General features: G+C 53.9%; 2 long non-coding RNA genes and 1 other non-coding gene across 3 annotated transcripts in view; 1 reads left to right on the top strand and 2 right to left on the bottom strand.

The window, feature by feature from the left end:
* The window catches only part of LOC141573368 (uncharacterized), a 7,787-nt gene extending 2,819 nt beyond the window's left edge, over positions 1 to 4,968 (top strand). Inside the window, exons 1-2 of the long non-coding RNA XR_012499070.1 lie at positions 1 to 2,921; positions 3,212 to 4,968. The exon at positions 1 to 2,921 is cut by the window's left edge and continues 2,819 nt beyond it. This is a non-coding gene — a long non-coding RNA (uncharacterized LOC141573368). The remainder of the gene's footprint in view (positions 2,922 to 3,211) is intronic.
* Positions 4,969 to 6,798: 1,830 nt separating this feature from the next.
* On the bottom strand, positions 6,799 to 10,584 carry LOC141573367 (uncharacterized). Its single transcript, XR_012499069.1, has 2 exons — positions 10,391 to 10,584; positions 6,799 to 9,189 (listed from the first exon to the last, which is right to left on the bottom strand). It is a non-coding gene; the product is annotated as an uncharacterized LOC141573367 (long non-coding RNA).
* Positions 8,904 to 9,012, bottom strand: LOC141573497 (U6 spliceosomal RNA). The gene has a single exon (XR_012499298.1). It is a non-coding gene; the product is annotated as a U6 spliceosomal RNA (small nuclear RNA).
* Positions 10,585 to 12,266: the final 1,682 nt, after the last annotated feature.

Raw genomic sequence — 12,266 nt, 5'->3', positions numbered from 1 at the left:
GAGTATCAGTTATCTATTGGTGTCCTTAAGGAGTTTATGTATTTATCGAAAGCCTAGGCAGGCATAAAACTTTAAAAGAGAGAGGGGGATAGGGGGAGAGAGAGAGAGACAGAGACAGAGACAGAGGGGGAGAGGGAGAGAGGGGGTGGGGGCAGGATGTTAAAAGAATGGAGAAAAAAAGGTTTGAAAACAGTGTACGATCAATAATAGAAGAGCAAGTTGAAGCAGAATAGCAATTGAGCTGAGACGTCTTCTAAAAGCCTTTAAAAACAAATAGAAAAGATCAGAAAATAATATACAGTTGTTTCAAAAGTAAATTTTTAAAAGGTAATCGGAAATAGAACAGATTTTAACAAAAGATAAAACAGAGGATTTTAAAAGACGGGAGAAAGAAAAGGTTTGAAGACAGTGTGTAATCATGAATAGAAGAGTAAGTGGAAGCAGAATAGCGATCGAGTTGAGACGTCTTTTAATAACCTTAATAAAAAGGAGGAAAAAAATCGAGAAACAATATTTGAAACCTGTGAATAACCAGTAACAGGAGATCAAAACCAAGAGAATGAAAAAGGGAAGGGGGTGGATGTTTAAAAATAATAATAATGAAAAGACTTGAAATGAAACATTTAAAAGGGATTAAAACCGTAAACGTATACGACTGTTCAAAAGTAAAGGTTAAAAAGGTAACAGAAGGTAAAACCGATGTAAAAGAGATTAAAAAAGAAAAAGGAAAAGAAAAAAAAAAAGAGGAAAAAAAAAAAAAAAAAAAAGGATGTGTTCTCCTGGAGACGGTGCGCTCTTAACGGTTTCACCGAGAAGTCTTTCTGTCGTCGCCCTGTTTCGTGAACTCAGCTTGCTGTTTCCGCGGGCCCTCTGTCGGCGCCCTCGTCTGTGCTGCCCTCGGTGCCTGTGGGCAAGTAGATCGCGCCCCCTCCTGGCACCGCGGTCGGATGCTGCGTTCCTGCCGGGAAGGAGGGAGGGTGGCTGGCCGCCTGCCCTCTCCCGGCGCCGGTCGCTCCGCTGCTCTGTGCGGCTGTGTGCTCCGCCTCGGGTCGGCGCTCCTCTCCGTAGGTGGGCTCGGGGAAGACGGTGGAACCGCCCCGCCCCTGCTGCATTCCAAAACTCGGCTCCTTCTTAGTCTTGGTGGCGCGAGTTCTCTGAGGTACCGGGGCAGATATATAATATCTGCCTCAGGCTGAAAACGAGTCTCAGTCCTGCCTAGGAGGTTGCAGAGCCCCCGGGTGCGGATTCGAGTCTCGGCCCCGCCCCCGCTCCCGCCCCCGCCCGCGCGCTGCGCGCCGCGCGCCAGGGGCTATGGCGGCTGTGGCTGCGCCCCGCCTCTCTTCTCGCGAGAAGGGCCGGTGATGGCGCCGCGGGTCTGAGGAGATGGAGGCTACGGCGCCCCTCTCCCCAGGGCACACCGGCCGTGTTGCTTTGCCTTTCTTTCCCCGTAATGGACGGGTTGGGGGGGCGGGTTGTTCTGCTCTGTATCCCCTCCTGGCCACGGCGCGTGGTGCCGCCGCCACGGTCCTCTGCCCGGCTCGTGCGGCCTGTCCCGGCCCCCGGCTGCCGGCCTGCGACTCGGGCTGGGTGTCGCGGGGACCCTCTGTGCCCGTTTCACTTGGATAGGTCGGTCAAGGGGCGCTCCGGGCAGCTCTGAGACTCGGAGGCTCCCCCACCGTCCCGTCGGCCTCTCCGTTGGAGACGGGGAGGTCTGGCGAACGAGACCTATTCCTCCTCTGCCGGTCCCTCCCGCACTGTTTTGCTTTTGACTCTTTCTTTTCTCCTTTTCTCCTACCAGATTTTGGGCGTCTTTGTCTTTCGAAGAGGGCGGTGTTCTGTCGGAGTTCCGCAGGTGGTCTGATTGGCCGAGTGGGTCCGTCGATGTGAGTTTTGGTGTATTTGTGGGAGAGGGTGAGCTACGAGCGTCCTTCTACTCCGCCGTCTTGCTTCTTCTCGGGTTATTTTTGAAGAGTAGGTGCTGGGGATTGAACCCTGGACCTTTATTTTTTGCATGCTAAGCATGGGCTGTACTGCCTGATCTCTAGACCCTCCCCACCGCAACCCCCCCCTTTCCCACCGCCTCCATAGTACTCGATGAATCTCCTACCTAGATATCTATGCTTCCTTGGGCCGTCGTTTTCTTCATCGGATTGATGCACGTCTGTGGATTCGTCTCGTTTCTCTCCACTGCGGTGGGTGGCATCGGGGCGTGGGGTGGGGTGGGGTGGAGTGGCGTGGGCTGGGAACAGTTCTTCACGTGTAGAGGTGGAGCGGAGCGATGAGGATGGTGACTGTTTCCCCGAGTGCTCGCGCCGGGTGATGGAGGCCTGTGGTCTGACTTGGAAGAGGACTCGGGTGACCAGAACAGAGCCCGTGTGGGGTCGTTGTGGAGGGAGGAACTCCACCCCCCCCCCAGCCCCAGCCAAGGCACTCGTACCTCATCGAGGGACGGTCGGCCGAAAACAAACGAAAGCTGTCAGAGGTTTGGGGGTGGGGGTGAAGGGGTGGGTGTGTGTGTGTGTGTGTGTGTGTGTGTGTGTGTGTGTGTGTGTGTGTGTGTGTGTGTGTGTGTGTGTGTGTCTGTGTCTGTGTGGTGTGTGTGGTGTGTGTGTGTGGTGTGTGTGTGGTGTGTGTGTGTCCCCGTTCCCCGTACCACGGTCTCTGGTCGAGGCCCCCCCGAGCGGAGAAACGCACGCCAGGCCGTCCGTGCTCCTGGTTGTCCGGCCGCGTGTCCCTGCCACCCAGAGATCCCGAACCGTCCCGCTCGCTCCCCTGCCATGTGCCATGTGCCACCTGCCTGTCGGCCGGGCGCTATTTTAGACCCTGCGAAGAAGTCGACCGGACGGCCGGGCCGGGCCGGGCCGGGCCGGGCCGAGCCGAGCCGAGCCGAGCCGATCTGAGCCGAGCCCGTCCAGGCTGGGGTGGGTGGTGCTGGGTTCAGAGGAGTGGGGTACAAGCGGGAGGCGGGCGTCGATGGAGGGGAGGGGGAGGGGGAGGGGGAAGGGAGAGGAAAGGGGAGGGGAGGGGGAGCAGGGATGACGATGGTCTGGGGCTTGGCGTGTGGGGTGGGGGTGGGAGGGATGGTAGCCATCCTATGACTTTCTCTCCCTACCCCGCCTTTTGCAAGTCTGTTAGAGTGACAAGGTGGTGCTGGTTTCTGGCTGGTGCACACCATAGTGATTCTGTTCTTCTTTTTCCTGGTCTTTTTCAGGAACCCTCGTCCCGAGGGACTGAATCTAGTGCCCTGTGCTGCGCGGTACGACCTAGGGGTCGAATCTGCCAGGAGAGGACTTACAAGGATTTGGAGGATCCTGGAAAACTGCTACCATCCAGAATCCTACATGGATGTTCAAGATCTTGTGGATGGACGGACGGACGGAAGACGGATCGAATGGAGGCCCCGCCCCATCCCCTGGACCCCTTGGCCCAGGAGGATCGTGATGGGTCTGGAAAGGACTCTTCCGACGAGGGTCTCGGGATGGACTTTCTCGGTCTGCGGAAGGTGTTTCTGCACAAAGAGGAAGAGAGGGGCGTTCTCGGCCAGAGAGCCCGAACCGCCTCCTTTCAGGGATCCGCTCCAGTCAGGGTTGGGGTCGGGGTCAGAACGCAGCCACCGACAGCTCCCCTCCCTCGTCTTGGCTCTCCAACTTGGGAAACCCTCCTCCCTGCCCCCTCACCCATCTTCTCGTCAGCCGGCCTCCAGCTTCCCCGTGCCAACCACCTCTCTCATGCTGCCGGACTTTCCTCCTCCTTGGGCTGCCAGGAAGCTCTCCCGCTCCTCCACGTGCTTTGGCTTGGAATCCCTGACAAACACAAGCGGTGCTGGTGGGCGGGGCCGTGGGCGGTGGCAGAAGGACTCCCTTCATCTTATGGGAGCGATTTTTATCTCCATAGAGGTGGCGATTGAGAAAACACATAAAATCACTCAGAAGAATACCCATGTGTAGTATCCCTGACCTAGATCCGTGTCTGTCTGTCTGTCTGTCTGTCTGTCTGTCTGTCTCTCTCTCTCTCTCTCTCTCTCTCTCTCTCTCTGCCTCTCTCTCCATTTCGCTATTCTCTGTGTGTGTGTGTGCGCGCGCGCGCATGCGTGTCTGTCTGTCTCCCTTGTCTCTCTTTCCTCTCCTCTCCCCTCCTCTCCTCTTCCCTGTTCTCCCCCCTTCCCCCTCACCCCTCCACTCCTCTCTTCTCCCCTCCACTCCTCTCCTCTCCCTCTTCTCCTCTCCCCTCGCCTCTTCTCATTTCCCCTCCCCTCCCCTCTTTTCCCTCCTCTCCTTTCCTGTCCTCTCCCCTTTTATCCCTCCTCTCCTCTGCTCTTTCTCTCTCTCTCTCTCTCTCTCTCTCTCTCTCCCCCTCCCTCTCTCCCTCTCCCCCCCCTTCACTTCCCTCCCTCCTCCCTACCCCCCCAACCCCTACCTTCACAGGGCCTCATAGATTGCAATCGGTTTCCATGAAATGTGATGAAGAGGGAATGAATTTTAGAATGATATCCCCATGCCATCGAATCCTTCTTCCCCAGGGATAGCGACTTATTTGTGGTCGTGTTTGTTTTTGTTTTTCTTGTTGTTGTTTTGGGGCGCATCGAGGGCGCAGGAGGCGTTGGGAGTGAGGGTGATGTTTCTCTTTCTGTCTGTCTCCTCCTTAGGACGGATTTTAAGAGGAGGGAGGACTCACAGAAATCTACCATCTTGTCTCGTACTGCAGCTGTGTTTGAGCTTCCTATACGATCTGGGCGGAACACTCCCCACCCTCACCTCAAGCCGCCATTGCCGCCCCCTCAGCCCCCTGCACCCCCGTCCAGTCCCACACTTGGGGCGGTGGTTGGGCATGGGGGGATGTTGGCGGGGTGGTGGTTGGTGGGGGGTGGGGTGGTGGAGGAAACCAGAAAACAGACCACTGTGGCACGTGGGTGACTGGGGCTTCAGGGTGAAGGAGGATGAATAAAATGGCCGGAATTAGGCTAACGGATTATTGCTTCTTTTTTTGGCGGGGGGGGGGGAGGATCATTAGGTCATTCATTCATTCATTCATTCACTCATTCATTTGCTGGGGGGGGGGTGTCATTCGGTTTCTTATGCTCGCCCTGAAAACGGTCAACTGTCCTGACTGACTGGTTGCTGCTCACGGTTCCAGGCCTGTTGTTGAAACTGGAAGCTATCGATCTTACTGTTTCTACTGTATTTCACTCATTGAAAGTCATCATCATGCTGGGTCTCTGAGTCTTTCTCCGAGGAGAAGGTCGGTCACGGGACTAATGACCTGACAAAATAGCCTGAGTGACCAAGAAGGCCACACCTTGAGTGCTTATGAGATAACGAGATCTAACCACCAGCCTCTATAGAATGGGTCACCTGGAGGCATCGTGACACCATTCTGAGTCTTCTGATGAGAAAACGATTCTGTGGATGGTGATCGATGCCCGATTGTTTGAGCTATGGCTCTAGAACCACCCCACCCACTCCATCCCCAAGGTGGGTACACAGTTTTGAAGACGCTAGCCTGCTGTGAATCCCCTTTGCCCGGCAGAGCGATAAAATGGCCTCTTTGCTTCTAAGCTCCGAGACCTTGTCTCTGGATTCTTGGGCTCGTCGGGGACGGGGGCCGATCTTTTGGCAACAAGCGTGCTTCAGAAACAGCGGATGCCCGAGAAGGACACTCTGCCTCTCCCTCTTCTTCCGGGCCTGAAATGGGGAGGAAAAAAACATCGCTTCCCCTGGAAGCTGGAGTCCGGAACCCGCCATCCGGAGGGACTTCTGGCTTGGCCTTCTCCTGGGGTGGGGGGGGGAGGGCACGCCACTGCACGTGTTCTTTGTCAACTCCCTGTTTCTCTCTTCTCGAGTTATCTCTTTGGGACGGCTCCCACACTGGGTGAAAACAGACAGACAGGCTGGTATGTCTCCCTACCCCACCCTTCGCCCCCAAATGACTGATCTCCTGTCCCATCAGAATCACCACTTGTTTTCCAACGTGGCTTTCTTGGATCCTGGAGGACTTGTAAAGGAAAAGCCCAGCTGGGCTAACAAGCTAAAGTCACAAATCTAAGTGTGATAAGTGTCCGTTTACTGATCTAAGTTCTGCTGGGCTAACTCGTAAATCTGAAGTTTAGTGTCAGTTTACTGGGCTAACAAGCTAACTCGTAAATCCAAGCTCAACAAGTGTCAGTAACGTGATCTGTTCCAAATTGATAAGCTCCAGTGTACTGATCCTTTGCTTTTTGTTGTTTGAGCCTTATTGGCGAATAGACCCATATTTGTAATTAACCCTATGAAACCTCATGTGCACGTCTTGGAGGTGCTCAGAGCTTCGGAGCAGAAGCCCCTCTGAGCCCGCCGGCGTAATAAATCTGAGTACTCCAACCCTCCGAGAGGTGCTTGTTTCTTGGCTGGCCTGTCATTTCCGTAACAGACTGATATCAACTTAGAGCCAAGATGGGCGCAGAACTGAAGGAGCTTCTCGGCTGGCCTAAGAAGCCTGTCGTCGTGATGTGGGAGGCATTCTTTACGAGGGACCTATCTGATTAAGTGCTTGACCGCCTTTTGGACTTTGAACCAACTTGGAGATAGGAACTAGGATGAGAGGGCACCCGAAATAGCTCAGCAAACTCTTCTCCATCCTTAGAAGACAGACAGACAGACAGACAGACAGACAGACAGACAGACAGACAGACAGAGTGTGTGTGTGTGTGTGTGTGTGTGTGTGCGCGCGCGCGTGTTTGTGCGCGTGCGGGGGTGTGGGAGAGGGAGGAGATGACGTCAGCGTACTGGACACTGTTTCAGTGACATGGGGAGTGCTGTCAACTAGGAAGGAACGTCATGTATTCTTCAGCCTTGTGTCTGTACAGGTGGGTACACTCAGGGTTCCAGAAAGGATGGGATATTCCTGGCAGTCGTCTACTGCCCTGGCATCGAGGGCTGGCTGGCTGGCTGGCTGGCTGTCATCCAAAGTGGAGGCTCTCGTGAAAGGGACGGAACCGAGTCCCGAGGAGATGCCTCCTTCACTGACTTTCATGCAAACACAGTGGACCACAGCCTCCGGAAAGAGGGTGGGTGGCACACGTGGCCCCAGTCTGTTCTGTCCATTCGGCAAATGGCCTGGGTTAGGGGAAACCCAGCATGGCGACCATCCGACAGGCCGACCCACCGACCCACGGACGTTCTCGGTTTCTCCCAGCTTCCTGGATGACCTCCCCCACCCACCCCCACCCCACCCGCATTCCTTCACCCACCGTGGTGTCTGGTGTCAGGGCACTTGGAAGATGACTCCCATTGTTCAATAGACAGGGGCAGGAAGATTCCTATAGGACCGCAAAAACAGTCAACTGGCCATACATACATACATACATACATACAAACTTTTTGTCCCCAGAGGCCTCAGACCTCCTCTCTCTGGACACGCTGAACCCCAGTAACTGGCCCCCATTCAACTGCCACATAGTAGGGGTCATCCAGACGTTCTTGGGATGGTAGGTATGACTTCCAAAGGGGTTGAAGCCTTCCTTCCCCCGCTGCAAGCCTGATGCCATCAGCATGGCCAGGACACTGCTACAAACAAACAAACAAACAAACAAACAAATAAACAAACAAACAAACAAACACACACACACACACCACCACCACCACCACCACCACCAACAACAACAACAACAACAACGACAACAAAAGACAAACACATGCGTATGTGACTTGGGGACATACTTTCCGCAGCCTCCAGGGACGAAGGCACTCGCTTCGCTGGGTAAATCCTACGAGGCTTCACTAAAGCGCTTGCCAACTTACTTCTCAGAAAGATCGATCTCTGCCCCCATCACCCGCCATCATCAGGCAAGGTCGTCAGAATCCATGGGAGATATAGACTAGAAGAAGAAGTAGAGGAAGGAGGAGGAGGAGGTGGAGGAGGAGAATCAGTGACATGAGGTGTGTACGACTTCTTGTCTCCAAGAGGATTGAGTTTTAAATTTTTTTCTTTTCAGATACAAGGGAAAATAAACTTCTGTTTTTTCCCCTTCCTTCCCTTTTAGAGGCGGACACCCACATGGTAACTATCATACCTCTGTCAGCAGAATGGAATCCTTTCTCTTTTTCTCCCTCCCTGACCCTTCTGGGATTCAGAAATCCTCCGTGAGGATTTTTCTATTCTTGGCAGCAGAGTTATTAGCATCATTGACTTGCAGGCAAAAACTTAGGTTTCCATTAAACTGGGATAGACATGCATGGATAAGAGATACTAGTGCTACTCGTTTTCCTTAGGGTTCCCCTGTGTCTGTGGGGGGTGTGTGTGTGTGTGTGTGTGTGTGTGTGTGTGTGTGTGTGTGTGTGTGTGTGTGTGTCTGTGTGTCTGTGTGTCTGTGTGTCTGTGTCTGTGTCTGTCTGCCTGCCTGCCTGCCTGCCTGCCTGCCTGCCTGCCTGCCTGTTTATTGTAGGAACTCTCTGTCAATGGAAGTATAGTTGACTTACAATGTTGTGTTCATTTATGACGTACGGCATAGTGATTCACTTATTCACACACACACACACACACACACACACACACACACACACACACACACACGTATACTTTTTCAGGATAGGTTATTACAAGCTATTGAACATAGTTCCCTGTGCTAGACAGTAGGACCTACTTGTGTACCTAGTTTGTATAGGGTGGTTTATATCTGCTAATCCCAAACTCCTGATTTATCCCTCTGCCCTCCCCCGTTCCTCCACCCTACCCTGTCCCCTGTGTTAACCATCGGTTTCTTTTCCATGTCTGCGAGTCCAGTCTGTTTCTGGTTTGTAAATAGGTTCCTTGGAGTCTTTTTAAAATGGAGTTATTTATGTATGGATGGGTGTCTTGACTTACTTTCAGATCCCACCTAGAAGTGATGGCATAGGATATCTGTCTTCCTCTGGGTGACTGACATCACTAAAGCTACGGAACGCTTCACGTATGTGCGTGTGTCGTCCACGTTCAGGGGCCGTGCTGATCTTCACTGGATGGTTCCCGTGTTAGTCGATGTGCTGTGGCAGCAAGCGCTTGCCTTAGGGTTTTTGTCTCAACCTGAAAGCCGGCCCGGAGACTGAAGGTCTTCTAGTTGCCTCCACTATCTGCCTAGGACCATCTCCACGAACGTTTCCCATTTTCTCTCACCCTTTTGTCTTGGCATCATTGAGTACTAAAATGCTCCGTCTCCTGAAGCCCTGCAGACTGAAGCTGGACAACGGGAGGTAAACGTCAGAGAAATGGCCACAACAGCTCCTGTGGAAACCATCCTAGGGCCTGTTTTTGGAGGAGCCGCTCAGAGAGTTGAGCCGAACACCCCAGGACATCATCAGAGGCATTTCAAACTGCTCGAGCCGTTTCGATGACCCCGATGTGTGGAAATCTCCTACCAGACTGACCCCCTACTCCCGGCCCTGAATCTGGTTTCTCATCTGCTCCAATGATTAACCTTTTTGCTGTACTTTGGTTTTCCACACAAGTGCCTCTTAGGCGATACCTGACTGCTTGCTCCCTAGGCCTAGCTTCAGAAGCCCATCGACACCACCGCCTCCTGAGACGAGATACTACAACTGTTTCCTTGAACAGACCTGTTCTCAGAACTAAGAAACTGGGTCCATGAAACGCAGGCCCTCTAGGAAACTATTCCCTCCCTCCTGCCCCCACACCACGCGCACGCACGCACGCACGCATGGACGCACATGCACAGTCAACAGCCCAGCTTTTAATGTGTAAAACTTCCAGGGAAGTTACAGAATAGGGAAATGTTGGGGTCCAGAGTAGGCTGCCCCAAAATGTGCCCGATGGACTATGCTGAATGAAAGGGACTTCACAACTGGCCAAGGGGGAGGGTATAGGTCAGTGGTAGAGTGTGTGCTTAGCAAGCAAGCACAAGGTCCTGGGTTTAATCCCCAGTACCTCCGGTCAAAAATAAATACATAAAATCGAATTCCTCTCCCCGCCCCCCCCCCAAAGTATACACTGCTGTATGTCAACTCTGTCTCAATAAAACTGGAAGAAAAAAAGGAAAAAAAAAAAAAGATTTAACAAAAGAAAGAAAGAAACAAACAAAGAACTGCCCGAGGCAAGAGGAACACTCTGGCCCTCCTTTCTGCCTCCCTGGAAGCAGGGGAAAAAGAATTTTGTTTTTTTAAAGTCTCCCATCCCAGAGGAATCTATCAAGTCAGAGGTCTGCTTCCATGCCCTTCCATGATTCTCAAACGGTGTAGTGGGGTTTACCCAGATTAGGAAAAGGAGGGGACTCCTTTGGCCTGAGACCAGGCGAGATTCTCCCCCTCCCTCCCGCCTCCCTCCGTGCAGTTGGGACGGGGTGGCCTAAGGGTGGGGAAATTGAAACCAAAGAACAAAAGCCGTTCAACAGAGAGGAGCCGGAGGCCAAGTCAAAGGCTCTGACCTGAGCACAGAGCTTTCTGCATTTGAATGAAGCGATTGAACGAGGCCCTGCCGAATGGATCCTCCTGACGTCCCCGCCCCCGCTTCCAGGAGACAGTCAGTCGATTTGGGACCGATCGGTGGAGAAGGCCTGGGAGGCGGCGGCGGCGGCGGTGGCGGCGGCGGCGGCGGAAGCAGCGGCGGGGGCGGGGGGGGGTGGAGCGCGGGCGGGGGCGGGACCAACGGTCGCTCCAACTCTGCCTGCCTGCCTGTCTGCCTGCCTGCCTGCCTGCCTGCCTGCCTGCCTGCCTGCCTGCCTGCCTGCCTGCCTGCCTGCGGGCTGAGGCCTGAGGGCCACGCTGGTTCCTGCCACTCAGGGAAACTTCTGCAGGTGTTGCCGAAAGATCGCCCTCCCCCACCCCGTCCCTGACGAGCCAAATAACCCAGAGACAGGGTCTTAGAGTTTAGAAGAAAAGAGGCAGCTTGATTGCTTTGCTGGGCAAAGGGGACTCACAGCAGGCTAGTGCCCTCCAAACTGTGAACCCGTCTTGGGGTTGGGGTTTCATGCTTCTGTGGACGAACAGGTTGGAGCATGAAAGGGAATCACAACAGGCGGGAGCACAAAAGGTGCTCATGATCAACAAGGGTCTCTGATGAAACTTCCTCCTAAATCTGGATGAGTGTCTGATAACATGGGACCTCCTGGTGGTCTAGTAGGTCATCAGCCCGTGACCTTCTTTATCTGGTCAGACTCACCCGGCGGCACCAGCGCCACGGAGGAACTCGGGGTGGGGGGTGGGGGGTGGGAGGGGGCTGGTCGTTCTCCTGAGCTTATCCTCCCGTGACTCCCTTCCTGGGGAAAGACTCAGACGCCAAACATGATTGTCAAGTTGAACGATCAGAGGAAGGTCAAATCAAACAGTTAGAATCGACAACTTTAGCTGTTTTTAACAGTGGGCCTGGAGCTGGGAGCGGTGTCTGGTCAGTCGAGTTTGCTGATGGTTCTAAAAGCAAGCAGTAAGCATAAAGCCAAAAATTGGCTTAGCCTAAGTGCGGCCACTTCATGATTCCTCCTTCACTGGGGGCTGAGGCGTGGGGGAGGGCGGGGGTGGGGGACAGGACTGAGGTGGCGGCGAACTTCTCCGTGAATGCTCGGAGCCGAACTGCTCTCTGGGCCTAGGTCTGAAAAAGGCCTGAGTCTCAGCTATGTCAGATTCTCTCTCTTTCTGGGCACATGGACTGACTCGCCCCGCATCCTCCCATCCTGTCAGACCCTTTGGACACACACCTCCACCTGAAGAGTTCTTTGGCCTCGTCCAGAAAAAACAAACACACGCACGAACAAAACCAAACGAGCACACAGAAACCCTGCTGATCTCCTTGGACCCCATTCACTTCGGAGAGTCCCTCTCGTAGAAATCCCCTCTGCTCGATGATTTCACCACAGCCGCCTCCCTTTCTCCGGCACAGTGACCCCCCACCCCCACCCCTGCGTGGGCCCTGTCCCTCTACCTATCAAAAACCAAACCCCAGGAGAAAAGAAAATCAGAATGCTGTTTTGAGCCACTGGATCTGTGAAAGGAACCAAACAGAAAGCTGAAATAACCAAACCAGCCGAACACCAAAAGCGAACAGACAGATACCCCAGAAAGAAGGGCACGCCGACCCTTGCCCCTTTCCTTCCTGGAATCCATAGATCTACACCCCACCCCCCACCCCACCCTCCCCAGATGTCTTCTTTATGCCGGAACGAGAGTGACGTTCTTATTGTCAACGGTGCTGTTATGGAAATGACAGGCCGGCCAAGAAACAAGCACCACTCGGAGGGTTGGAGTACTCAGATTTATTACGCCGGCGGGCTCAGAGGGGCTTCTGCTCCTAAGCCTTGAGCACCTCCA

This window comes from Camelus bactrianus, chromosome 15 (genome assembly GCF_048773025.1).
Source record: "Camelus bactrianus isolate YW-2024 breed Bactrian camel chromosome 15, ASM4877302v1, whole genome shotgun sequence".
Lineage (NCBI taxonomy): Eukaryota > Metazoa > Chordata > Mammalia > Artiodactyla > Camelidae > Camelus > Camelus bactrianus.
This window is presented reverse-complemented; position numbering and strand designations above follow the sequence as displayed.